Source organism: Phyllostomus discolor, chromosome 2 (genome assembly GCF_004126475.2).
Source record: "Phyllostomus discolor isolate MPI-MPIP mPhyDis1 chromosome 2, mPhyDis1.pri.v3, whole genome shotgun sequence".
Lineage (NCBI taxonomy): Eukaryota > Metazoa > Chordata > Mammalia > Chiroptera > Phyllostomidae > Phyllostomus > Phyllostomus discolor.
Genome location: NC_040904.2, coordinates 39,753,221 through 39,767,639, shown reverse-complemented (window position 1 = coordinate 39,767,639; position 14,419 = coordinate 39,753,221). Strand labels below are relative to the sequence as shown.

Below are 14,419 nucleotides of genomic sequence, written 5' to 3'. Positions count from 1 at the left end.
GCTGAACTTACTGTTTCATCATGGGTGCTTTAAGTGCTTCCTGAATGAAGTGACCATATTTTCCCTCTTGACTCCAATTGATCCATCAATATACGGTATCATGTTATTTTGAGTGTGTGGACAAAACTTTAGCTGCATGTTGAAAATATATTTGCCTTTCTCATTGTTTGCATGGTTGTATAAAGGGTCCCAAAATCTGAACACAGTCCCAAATAAAGTAATGAGATCATATGCTGCCTTGATGGGAAATAACTTTTTTCATGTATGTAGCTTGGGAATTATAGAACTTCCTGTTGCTGCCATATGTGGGGTCACACCACAGGTAAAAGCTCTGACTTTCCATGAAACATCTGTTGCTGTAACTGCCTATTCCAGAAGAACCATCAAAGGCTGTGGCTGGGTTGCCTCTATTTTAGCATCAGGCTTCCATCTTTGTCTTTCCTATTTCATGCTATCTTAGTTACCAGAACACCTGGAACTGAGGCCTTTTGCTTGCTTTGTCTTTCAGGGTTTTTTTAAACACTTTAATATTTGATTCATTTCCTCTCAGCTATTCATCTAGTTTCCTGTCTAATCCTTTTTATCTTGTTGCACTTCCTTACCTCTTGGCCAATTGCACCTCAGGTAGGTATCTTCCCTAACCTAAACAATGCCTGGATCTTTTAACACACTCCACCAAGTAACTTGAGTTCAGTGAAATGTGATGTGATGAGTTCTGGTCCAAAACACTGAGATGGAAGGTGTTTGGTAGATTTCTGGAAGATGAAAGGTGGGTGGAGAAGACTGCTGGGTAAATCAGTGGAGGGAGTCAGCGTTGAGAGCACACACAGAGAATGTTTATAATAGAGGTAAGAATCATTTTTCAAAAGATGGTCCCCCCCCAAAAAAAATGTGATGGTGGGCATGAGGAGTTGAAGTAGGATGAGGGTTAGAAATCAAGGTGAATGGTTGGAAAGCTGCCTCCTAAATGGCCCTATGAGTGAGGCTTCTCACTGTGACATTTGCCTCTGGAATGAAGCATAAGAATTTCCCTATGAAGCAGTATAGATCCCTAAATAACAGTGCCTCAAGTAGCCCTTCCTTTTCTTTTTGTCTTTTGGGGGTTCTCAGGCTGCCTGGTTCTGATGCACGTGTGCAAGACAATGAAAGCCTGCCAGTCAGCCGGTGCTGCCACTGTGCAGGTGTTGCTGCAGCCCCTCCCTCGGGGTGGAAAGGAGAATTGGCTCCAGGGTGGAGACAAAAAGGACTCTGGGGTTAGTGCATTTAAGGTGTGCAGCTAAGATGAGTTTGGAAGAGATGCTGCTGGATCTGGAAACTTGGAAATGGGTGGGAGAATGAGAGGACAGCTCAGCCGGTTGGAGACCACAACAGTGAAAAACAGCGACAGAGGATCAAATGTGAGGAGCTCAGTTACAAGAGAGCATGAGCTTAAAACTCATTACTATTTTTAGTAAACAGTAAAACTCTTGTATATGAGATTTAAATATAATAAATATATATTAAATATAAATGATAAATATAAAATACAATAAATATAATGAAATTAGGGGCCAAGGCTTACTTGCTGAGTATCCCCCTGTACTTCAGTCCATAAGATAGATTCCACGGCATTTCCATAAAATACTGGGGTTCCAAAGAATACAATTTAAAGTCTATTTGACCAGACTATAAGTTTTGATGGGGAGGAGGGCTGGAAGAATGTTGGAAGGTTGAGTTGGGAGCATCTGCTCAGAAGACGTTGAGTTTGCATTTTATTCTGGAGTCACTGGGGACTGAAATCTGGGCATTTAAAATGTAAGAATTTGGAAATAAACACTGTATATGTGGTGAGAAAAGTTGAACTTTCAGTACTAGGTGGCATCAGAATGGCCACATGAGGTGAGAAGTCCAGGAAGTTTTCAGGTAGGAGGACCTGAGCCAGGATGGAGGAAGCAGGAAAGTAAAGAGTATGATGCTGGGAGAGATGCACGTGATTCCACACTGATGGAGTGTGGTTGGTCAAACTGGACATTGAGGCAGAAGTAGGACAAGCCCTCTTAGAATCAGTGATTGAATATAAATGCCGCTATTAGCAGTGACAAGAAATAAGATCCAAAAGGAGAAGCAGCAGGTTTGCTTAGGGAATTTAAGATGCTGACTTCAGAGTCCAAATTAATTAGGGATCACAAGGGAAGCTGAGGACATGTTGCTGGGCTGAGAGAGACATTTGAAAGTGGACATTGGAAAAAAAGGTGAAGAGGGAAACTCACTTTTACTTGCTTCAATTCATAATGCTCTCCAGTTCAAAAAGACAATGAGGTAGGGAAAGACCTCCTCTATAAACTTTCTTCACAATTCCAAGTCCAGCCCAAGGGGCTTCCAGACCTTCCCAAGAAGCCCACCCTGCAGGACAGTTGGCATTAGAGGTCAGCCTGGGGAACGCAGACTGCGGAAAGACAAGCCCCAGCAGGGGTTGTTTCCCAGGTGGAGGGAGGAGGGGGTGTCACATGGCCAGGAGGGGGCTGCTGCCTCTCTCTGGATTGCAAGGAAGTCCCTCTGCAATCCAAGTGCACACTGTTCCCCTGTCACCTCACAGACCCTGCCTCTCAGGAATGGTCCTCTGAATTGTACAGCTTGACAACTTGTTGAAAACTCTTAAAACACCTGGATTTGAAGGTTAAAATTCACAGACAAAAACACTTTGTTCCAATAGCAAGTGATGATCATTAGTCAAGCTATTTAGAAGACAATAAAATCGCCTCTCTCACTTGCAGGTGTCTCGGCTGGACTCCTACAGATCTCCAGTCACTGGTCCTGGCCGGCTGCCCCGGTGAAGGGGTTCGTGAGGCAGGGAGCACACACTCTCGTGCCAGGTCTCCCTGCCAGCTGCGGGCAACCCGCCCGCCTCTGCCCTCTTGGTGGCTGCTGAGGATGGCACTCGGGGCACAAGTCTGCCTCAGGTGCAGGCTGGAGGGCAGGGCGCAGTTCGGGCAAGCCCCGAACCCCTCCCCTTGACAAGGCAGCCAGGGGGAGAAGCATCTGGGCCTTTTGTTTTCTCTCTTCTGCTAATTGATGTGGACTGGGCTCAATTTTTTTTGGCTTCATTTGCAAAGGTCTTTGGGATTAAGGATCCCATATAAATGGAAATTATCTTGTTGAAAGGAAAAAGCACAAGTGTGTATAAAATGATGAGAAACAATTCACAAAGGCTTTCGGTATTTCACATATGTCCTTTTCACTGGTTGTGCATAATACATGGCAAACAGGGACAATGCAAGAACCTTGCTTTCTTGTTGGCGCTGTTGCAGATCCATGCCTGTATTACTTCACTCCTAGATTATTTCCATAGTTCTCTAACCAGCCTCTCAATCTTCAGTGTATCCCCACTATCACACTGTTTGAAATGCACGACAGGATACTACCATATTCCTGGATAAAGACAATCAGTCAATGAATTGGTCAATCAATGCAGGGCTGGTGAGGATGTGGAACAACTAGCAACTACAACTTTATAGACTGCTGATGGGAAATCAAACTGGGACAGGCCCTGGAGAGTTTAGCTTTATCTACTGAAGTTGAACATCAGCATACTTTTTGACTCAGCATGTATGTGTTTTCTGACCTGAATACTGGTTACATGGCTGTGTTCACTTCGTGAAATTCAAGAAATTTAATAATATAGATACAGAATAAATTAAATTTACTTATTCCATATCTTTGTTATACTCAACAAAATATAAAAAGCAACAAAACTCCCACTGTTCTGATCGCAGTACTCTCCTGCATAGAGACCACGAGTGCTTCTCTGCAGCTTCTAAGTCAAAGTTGATTCTCCTTAAACTTCCAATATGAGTTTTTACAATCTGTCATCATGTATTTCTCTCACCCCAACTCCTACTCATCCCTACAAAGTCCCCCTTGCTCCAGCTCCACTGGAAGTTTTAAATCATTAGTTTACCATGTACTTGTATACCTTCAAGACTTTGCTTGTGCTATTTCCTCTGCTTGGAATATGCGTCCGCAGTCCTTAAATTGATGTCCCAGCACAGATAAAATGTCACTTCCTTTAAGGAACCTTCCCTTGACTTCCCTGGACAGATATATTCACTTTTAACACTTAATTTCGCTGTTAAAACACACCTTACCTAGTTCTCAATAAACCCTTAAATGTTTTTGCTAGATTAATGATTTCTTTGTGAGCAGGGCAACCTGAGATAATGGGATTTATATTTCAAAGAATCCTCTGATGTGGAGAGATGCAAAGACCGCAGCTAGGAATTATAAACTTTACTGTTTCTCATTCTGCTTACTTAATGCTGCTGCCCACCCCTCGCAAAGGAAACACATCACTGTGACTTCAAAGCTTTCTATGTGACTACATTATTCACAGTGCTATCTTTTGACGGTTCCAGCTGCAGCTGCAGACTAAAGATAACTTTATTTTGCTCTTATCTTTTGGGGACTGGGGAGAAATAAGAAGGATACAGGTATTTTTAAATTTCAAGTTAAAATAATATTTAAATCTACAAAGAATGCACAAGAATAAAATAGGGTCAAATTCTGCCATATTCATAGGATTCTTTATGCTTCTTGTGCCCAGTTTCGTTTTTCCAGCTGGATCTCTAGAGAAGTTTCTAGATGTCAAGATTTCATTTTTTGCTGGATTAGGTCTCTGCATATTACCTTGATCTCAATGTATGCTAAGTTTAAATAACTCAGCTAATCTGATCTGGAGATCTATTCTGTTAAATGGAGATAATAACTCACAGAGTTTTGAAGTCAGTGTGAGTCAACACAAGTAAAGCTCTTATAACCTGGCAAATCCTCAAGTTCTCTTCCCCCCCTTGCATATCACCACAAAAGGCCCATCGGTTACTTCAGTTTGTGATCGCTCTCCTGACCCTGGGAACACCTGGGACAAACCACACAGTATTTGTGCAGTAGTTCTGACTTGACTGTAACTGCTGTTATGGGCATTGGCAAGCCTTCGGTTATTTTGTCTTAAAAATATCATTGAAAATGTATTTACCATTGATCTAGGACAAGCTGTAGAATCAGGACATGTGTTCCCTTAGAAGTTAAGATGAAGAAGAAATCAATGGAGAACATCATTTTCCCTCTTTACCAGGCCTGACATCACAATGTGCATTGTTTTCTCTGGAATCAGCAGAATATGAATATGTCCATATCGCTGCACCAATAACGCCATGGTTGGAAGAAAGACTTGCAAAACCAGACAGCTTGGTTCAAATTCCACTCTACCTCCAAACAGGTGTATGACTTTGGGTTCTAGTTTTATTCTCTTTGTCTAGTAAAATATTATTAGAATGTCTTTAATAATAATCTTGAATTTGGGGGATTGTTTTGAAGATTATTTTACTGCATATGAAGCACTTAGAAAAAAACATAGCCCCTAGTGAACATGGCATCAGTCTTTGCTATGACTGATCCACCCCTACCAGCATTACTATCATGTAGGAAAAATCTTGGCCAGTCCATAAAGAAACACATCTTATGCTAATATGAAAAACAGTAATTCCTTATTTGTTTACCATTTGTGTTCTTCCTGGATTTATTTCTCATTTGCATTTTTTCTTAAAATTTATATTTATCTTCTCTACCCATTTAAAATGTTTACCTATTAGTAATTTCAAATAACTTATATATATATTTTATAAATAAATTACTAATTTCAAATAAATAAATAAATAAATATTCAAACTAGATTAAATTTGCTTCAAGATAAAGACAAAGTTTGCTTAAAAGGTTCTAAAGCAAAATTTTGAAGTTAAAATATTCTTAGCATTTTAGGCACTTGTCCCATATTTGATAATATTTCAGGTAAAACAATAAGCTGACATAATTGATCATAACTGTTTAAATTGCAGCTGGTGTTTTAGCCAAGCAATCAATATTTAATTATGTATTTTATTAGGAAAATATTTCCAAGGGCCTTAATCCTATCTTTAAGCAAAATGACAAATGTACCAATCCAATTGTTTTTACCTAACTATATTTTCAACTTGATTAATTGGCTTCAAAATTACACTAAGATTTTTGGCTAAGAGCAGGGTGATGGGATGAAGGATGAATAATAAACATGCACATACCATTTTTCCTATGTAATTTTATTTGCTGAATTTATATAAAACAATATATTTATAATTAATTTCATATTTTCAATTATTTTTATTCATACTTTTATTCACAATTTTCCAAATTAGCATAAGATGTAACCATTGAACTTTTAGGAGACAAAGTATAATAATAATGACAATTAACACATATGGAGTTCTTACTTTGTATCAGAGACTGTTTTAAGCACATTATGTACATTTACCTTAGTTCTCACAAATAACATATGTAGTTATTCTACAAATGAGAAATTGAGGTATAGGAAGTTTACTTTGCCCAAAAACATCCAGCTAATAAAGCAGGATTAGAATCTAAGGAGGATAATTTTAGGGCATTGATTTAGTAAACACTTTCTTAAAGGGTCAGGCAGTAATATTTCAGGCTTTGAGGGCCATATGGCTTCTGTGTGGCTGTGTTCAAAAAAACCTTTAGTTATGAACACTGAAATTTGAATTTGATATAATTTCCATCTATCACAAAATAATATTTTCTTTTGATTTAAAAAAACCTTTAAAGTATGTAATAAGCATTCTTAGCACATGGGCTGTATACAAAGGGGGTGGGGGCACACGTGACCCTGGCTGTTAGATCGCCAACTTCTATTCCATTAAGATCTTAGCCTCTGTGCCCCAACGACCTGTACAAACCAAAGAGTGAACAATCAAAGGCATGTCTCGTGCCAGTGGTAAAGGAAACTCCTTCTTATTTTATTTAGGACCAAGTTAATTACTATGACCAGAAGACACTGCTTATTAGAACTTTTTTTCTTTTGGTTTGAAAGTTAAAAGTTGATCAATTGGATTGTTAAAGTTTTGCTAGGTGTTTGCGTTTCTTTTACCCTTGATTGGCATAAATAACCCTCTTCAGGCTAAATCTGTACAGTAAAAGCAAAGATGAGTAGTTACTGGGTTGGCTTCGTGAAAATACCAATTTAATGGAATAAATCAGAGTGAGACAACCCAGTCTTAGGTTTTGAATTATGCTGCTTTACCATTTACACGTGTGAATTTGCCTGATTCATCATCAAAACAGCATTTTGCTTTGTGTTGTGTGGATACAGCCTCCTTCATGGCACAGGCATCTGACTTGTTTTTTCTTATTATAGAAGAGACTTTCCCATTAAGCCACCAGGAAGTATGATTAAATTTTAAAATAACATTGGCTTTGCAGTAACATCATTTTAATTGTTCTCCTTGCCAGCCTAGTCTATCTGCTGGCAACCACCTCATTCATTAGCACCTTGTCCAGAAGGCTCTCAGTGCATTATCTCCAAGACAGTTCCAAACACTAAGGGCAGTTCTATGTCTAGACCTGTCGTGTTGATGCACCACATGACTGTGGCTCAAGCTGTTGTGTAGGCACTGACAGCTTTCTCTCTGTGAGTCGAGCGTTTCTTTTTGGAGGAATGAGATGGGAAGAAGTCAGTGGTGTTTGGGAGAGAAGCTTCTCAGCCTTGTAAAACTTAGCACACCCTCTTCATACCAGATAATGTCAGAATTCCATTTATTAGCCATACCAAGAAGGCTGAAATGTTTGTCTTAAGAAAATGAAGAGCTGTAAGAACTTTTCATACAAAAGGCCTTACATTATTCCATGGGAACGGGGTAGCTAGATCATTTGGGAGGATCTTTGCAAGCTTGGAATTGTGGCTGCAAATGCTATTTTTGCTTATTTTACAGTCCTTAATCAATGTCAGGTGCTTTTTCATACATGATCACTTTTGGCCCTTATAGCATAACTCAGTTAAGCAGAGAAGGTATTATTATCTCTGTTCACAACTGAGGGAAGCAGAACCTAGATAGGGTTTATTGATCCATTTAAAGGGACTGGGAGAGAAAGTTAGAGCAGGGACAGGAATGTGGCTCTAAACTCCCGATGAAACACTCTTTCTGCTGAAGTACATAATGTACACCACCTAGGAATGGTTATATGTTGCCAAAGCTACCAGCTGTTCATGTAAGTCAAAACAAATCTGAAGAGGAACTTGATTTCCTATTTAGGAGACTGATTCCAATCACTAAGTTTGGATGTTTCTAGAAATACAAATCTGAGCTTGTCAGTTATAATTTTAAGGTCTCCTTTTCCTTTTCTGTAAAATGGGAAGAAGATGCCTTACAAACTTACTGTGAGAATAGAGTGAGACAGAAGCATCTAGTACAGTGCCTAGCACTTAGTTGATGCTTAACAATTATTAGTTCCTTTCTTCCTTTTTAAAATTATCCATTCTCTGAAGCAAAGTCTGCATGGGTAAAGCATCAGAGATGGTTCCAATCATCAGTGCTCTCTAATGAACATTCTTTAATTTGAAATAGGGTTAGCAAGTGTCACTATAATTTTAACTTTCTCTTTTATCTTTAATACCTCCTTATACTCTCAGTGAACTGAAATATGCAGACCAACAAAGTAGATGATTTAGGAGCAGTGGGTGGCGGGGGGGCAAGGGGTCTTAAAAGCCACTTTAAATTTTTAATGCTAAATTTATTTATTGTGGTGTAATATATATAACATACCTTAAAACTTTACCATAAAACTTACCATTTTAACCATTTTCAAGTGTACCTTTTGGCAGCATTAAGTACATTCAGGTTGTTGTTCAACCATCACCCCCATGCATCCATGTTTTCTCATTCCAAATTGAAACTTTGTCCCCATTAAACAGCAACCCCCTCTGGCCTCCCTGCCCAGTCTCTGGTAACCACTGTTTTAGTTTCTGTCTCTATGAATTTGACCATTACAGGTACCTTGTATGAACTGCTTTTAAATATCTACTCTCATATGTTTTTCCTTTCAAGTATCTGGAAATTGAATTCCTCTGTTGGTTGCAGTGTTGTGTTGTGTAAGCTCAGTTTGAAGTTAGATGATGAATTTTCAGCTCAGAGGAGACCTTCACATTTAAAATTACAGATGGGTGGGGGGACAAATCATGATGGACAGAGCCTTGACTTGGCTGGCGAACATACAATATAGTGTACAGGTGATGTGCTATAGAATTAAGCACCTGAAACCTGTATATTTTTGTTAACAAATACATTCAATAAAAAGGAAAAAATAAATTTAGAGGTAAATAAATCAAATTATATGTTTATTTACTCAACAACTAATCTAATCTAAAGTGGCACTGGAACTGAGAAGAATTTACAAAATAATCAAAAATTTTTCTAAGAGCAAACACTACATCAACAATAATTATACCCAGGGTAGAATGGGTACCTATAGGCACACGTGTGTTTAAGAAAAAATATTACTGCCCCATTAATTATCCAAAATGAAATAATACTAGATGTTCCATGTCACTGAATAGCTTTTATTTGAACTTATAAAAATGAAATCATAAAATTTAAATTATTGAAAATAATTACATTGCTTTTTACATTTTTTGTAATACATGTGAACACATGTGTATTTGAATATGTGAATAGTTTTGCTTTACATTTCACTGTGAACAAGCATTTTTAGGTTTATACATGTTTATTTAGTAGGCACCAAAGTTTCTAGTAGCTTTTCAGTCTCTCTTAAAACTTTTAAAATCAGACTGGTAGTAACTATAAATGATGTTTTAAATGGCTAATAAATTCCATTTTAGAATCTCATCAACCTGCATTTCAGATCCAACTAATAATGGGTTGGCACGCATGATCTCAGTTATGCGGCAACCCCATGAAGGGAGGGAGGTTGTACTTCCATTTTACAGCTGAGGACATTGCGCAGGTTCAGAGACATTGACTGACTTCCCCACACAGAAGTCACACACAGAGCCATGCTGGTCTGGAAATCAGACTCAGGGCCTCTACCTCTCGGACCCAGACTTGTTATCTCAAGGCTGCTGCATTGCACAACCCCAGGAGGCATCACTTGATGTACACACTGCACCTTTTCTCTTTTCCATGTCATCATTTGCTTATGGCATTCCCCTTCTTTCAGTTTCTAGTGAAAGAAGGATTTCACTATAGCACTTTACTGTGTAGTACGAGACTTTATCTCCCTGAAGTCTAAAGTATTCTTGGTCAGCCTGGTATCCTCCATGGGAACTCATGTGTCACTCACTGAAGACTTTATGAAATGAGGCAGAGTCGGTGCAGCTGCAGAGTATACCATGTGAGGCTATCTTCCTGGTGCCAAAACATCAGGACAAATGAGTAGAAATTTTAGTCAATTTTCCAGATGCTTTGCTTATAAACCCCTATTTGGAAGCAAATACGGCTTCCAAAACACATGGCTATGCCTTTCATGTGGAAACATGAAGATTGATGATATATAGCATCATCTTTACTAATAGTGGAGCTGAGTCTGTTGCTAGTCTTGTCTTTATGATGTGCAGTTAACTATTGAGGTCAGTCTTTTATACAATTTCAGGAAGACTACACAAGCTTAAGAAAAATTCAGTTTTTTTCATTGGTAATGCAATGGATCCCTATATATATCCAAGATATAATGGCTGCCAAATTTTGATTTTTGTAATTTGGTAGCAGAAGACAGCCTATGAGATAGATTATCATTAGTGTACCAAAATAGCAAGATTATTATAAATTTAAGTTATAAATTAAATCCTGGACATTTAGGGATCTTGGATCTAAAGCTGTTTTGTATTTAGGGCTCTCTATATAAAGATATACATATCCATTGATATTATACAACTGATGTTTCAGATTCATCTTCCTGTACTATGTTGCATAGATGGCCCACCTGTCAAGTATTTCTCTTTTTGGCACCTCAATAACAGGAAATCTACTGGGGATCAATCGGAAGTCTACATATCTGCTGTATATTATTTGAGCCTATGTGTTCATTTAATTAATTCATGACGCCTAAGATTATACTCTTTCCTTAGGCTACGGAAAACATACTATCTTCTGAATTGAATGCCACTATAATTGTATCTCCTCTGCCAATAACAAGGCTTTATATCCTTTGGGTTTTAGACAACTTTAATATAAACTTTCTTCCCAGATATTTTACAGTACCCTATAACACAATTAACTAACCTTATTTTATAAGCAGTTTTAGAAAGAGAAGGTAAGAACTGTCAGCCACAGAAGAGATGCTTCTGGATGAGAGCAGAGGGAAGACCAGGAGTCAATTTGATGCCTGTCACTCTAATATCTACAGATGTCAGCACCAGCTCCAATTAGCATTGACTTGATAGAAGTACAACCTCCTAAAAGCTTAAATGGCCTTTGGAGAAAAGAAAGTTGCTAGTAATTCTCCAGCCAGCAGAAGTGGAATTCTCGCAACCTGAAACTAATTGAGGCTGAAGAACTAAGCATTTCTCTGGAGTTCTTTGACCGGAACTGGACAGCTGGAAGTGCCATATGTTTTGGCTTTTGCATATAACTCCACAAGTCTGGTGTCTTCAATGACCATTGCCCATTAAAGGGCCCTAGACATAGCATGTTGGTTATGGAAGAACCATGGGTAATGAGGCACTCTTGAGGAGGTTTAATTTTCCTCTTGACTTCTAAGAATCTGAAAACTCTCAATGAGCTTTCGTCATGCATGTCATTCTTGACATCTGTTTTTTTATCTTTCTCTCCTTCTCTTCTTCATACCTCAACATTTTATTCCAAATTTTCATTCTGTCTGATACCATGAAGTCCAGAGTAACAGATAGGATGGAAATATGCTAACCTGACCACAGCCAGGCTTAGCACAGAGGGGGCAAAGTGAACCATTCTGTTTATTCTGTACCTCAACCATAAGCATGTCTGTAAGAGGCTTCTGAAAACAGCTTTTCTTAGGCAGAAAAACTTCCATGATAAGAAAGATGGACTGTAAGCATCTGAAAGGAATAAGGTGCAGTAATGCCCACTGGACAATCTTAGGACTGTCCCCACAAGGAGCACCCATAGCAACCATTTACCAAACATTGGGAGCTATAACATACACCCCACTGGCATTATCTCATGCATTCCTCACACTTACCCTATAAAACTTGTTACCATCCTCATTTTCCAGATGAGAACACATGATTAGAAATGTGAAGTTATAATCTCTCATTTTTCTTTGAATTTGGTGCCTAAGTATTTACTCCTCTGCCATACCAGCTGCTTCTGTGCTCCCTTGACTTTGATATTTGTGACCTGGCACTCATCCCCAGCTTCTCTTATCAGTATTCTTTTATTAGTATTGGCTTCACGCCTTTTAATTTCACGTGGGAACCAACACTACTGAGATCTTAGCACCCATTTTATTTATCATCCCTATATGGCCCAGGCCCAGCGTCACTGGCTACATCTCCTTTTCAGCGGTAGCAGGTATCTGGAGGTTTGCAGACCAAGCAGCTCCCCTCCTTCACTTTGGGAACAGCCTGTCCTATGCAGGCTTGGTGGGACAATCAACTGAGCAGTTCTTTGTTTTTCTTTCTCTTAGCCAAAGTAGTGGGAAAAGACCCACCTAGGCACAGCAGAGCTCTTTCTGGTGCATTAGCATGTAGAGCAGAAAATGTAACACCCAAAAATGATGGGGTCCCAATGAGAGTGGCTTATCCCTACAACATAGACCTCAGGAGATCCTCTGTCCTTTGTAGAGGTGGGTTCTCCAGTTTTCCTTCAATGCTGTCAGGTACCTCCTACTATACCATTAAATTTTTTTTTAATGATAGCCTGAAGCAATTTTGTTGTTTAAAGGGCATTAACCTCAAGTGAAATAGGTTCAGCAGTAAAAGCCCTGGAAAACCCAGTTCTACTATTTGAGTTTTAACAAGGTAAGCCAAGGCATTCATGTATGTCCTCCTCTCCTGATGTGTTCCTATTGAACTGTAGCAAAGTAAGCTAGGAAAAGCTTTTCACTAATCAAGACTCTGGGAAATGAACAAATTAGAGAAAGTCAGTACACAGGAAATAACTTCAAGAGACCAAGAGAAATATGAGAGAAATCAAAACAGAGAAAATGAAGTTTGAGAAAAACAATCAGAGATGAGAAATGGGTATTTAGTTGGACAGGTCTTCCAGAAAACAACGTCTCTCAAATAAATTGTCACTGATATGTATGTCCTGTTCAATTACATGACTAATGCTGTGCTGTATGGCACTTATAATCTAATGCAATTTGACTGACCTAATCCATCAGAAATGACACATCAGAAATGGGCCTGTCAGCATGAGAAATTGAAAAAGAAGCAACTCTTTGAAATTTCATTTTTAAATGAACTTTGAGAATGTTAATAAATTCGATTACCAACATTAAAAGAAACATTTTTTAAGTGCCCTTTCCCATCCCCATTGAAAGCCTGATGCCTGACAAACCAAACATTTGGAGTCTCTGATCAAGTCCCAGAGCGACCGGCTGCTCTGTGATCAGTCTCAGGGAATTTACATGCTTGAGATCACAGTCTTCTGAAAAATTCTTCTAATGTCATATTCTAAAATTTTCATATTCAACCCATCAAGCTAGTTATTTTCTTCTCTCAGTCACTCCCCTTTTAGAAGAAAGAATTACCATATAAAGAATAATCATGAAATAGGCTGCCTAACAATTTTTCCTCCTTCTGAGTTATAAGAGTCACACTCTTCCTCAGGGTCCTCTTTCACTTGTTGGTAAAAGGCAGTTAACTACTGCTTGTGCTCTGTCTGAGTAGCCAGGTCAGCATGGGTGCAATGGTTCTGTCTGCCCCTTGCCTAGCCAATCTCAGTCTGGCTGGCTTCCCTGCAGGCGTAGCCCTCTACAGCTCTTCCACCATTCCCAGTCAAGGCAGGCAGTATCTTGGAAGCAGAAGGAAGCTGACTTTAGATTTGACTGCATGTACCCCATGAAATGAATCTGGTAGGAGCCCTAGACACGTGCAAGCATAATGTACCACAGTCTTCTCTTAACCTAGTCACATGAGCCCAGCTAGTGGGAAAAGACACAGTTAGGCACCCACCAGCCTGGCTGGCCTTCTGCCTCAATTTATTTTGTTGGACCCCTAAGTTCCTGCCATAACCACAACCCTTTCTTCACAGCCTCAGCCTATTTGTCTGGAACCTGGCCTTCTACCTTGTGCATGCTAGCTCTTTCTTCAGGAATTGATTTTTTAAAAAGAAATAGGTAAAACTAATTTTTATAACTTTTTTCAATTACAGTTGACATACAATATTATGTTAGATTCAGGTATATAATATAATGATTAGACATTTATGTAACTCACAAAATGATCACCTTGGTAAGTCTAGTACCCATCTGACACCATACATAGTTACAATATTCTTGACTAAATTCCCTATGCTGTACTTTACATCCCTGTGTCTATGTACAATGGAATATTACTCAGCCATAAAAAAATCTTGCTATTTGTGAGATGGATGGACCTAGAGGGTTTTATACTAAGTGA

General features: G+C 38.9%; 1 protein-coding gene across 1 annotated transcript in view; it reads right to left on the bottom strand.

The window, feature by feature from the left end:
* KCNMB2 (potassium calcium-activated channel subfamily M regulatory beta subunit 2) overlaps window positions 1-14,419 on the bottom strand; it is a 337,204-nt gene that overhangs the window by 285,529 nt on the left and 37,256 nt on the right. The gene's annotated exons all lie outside the window — the stretch shown is intronic.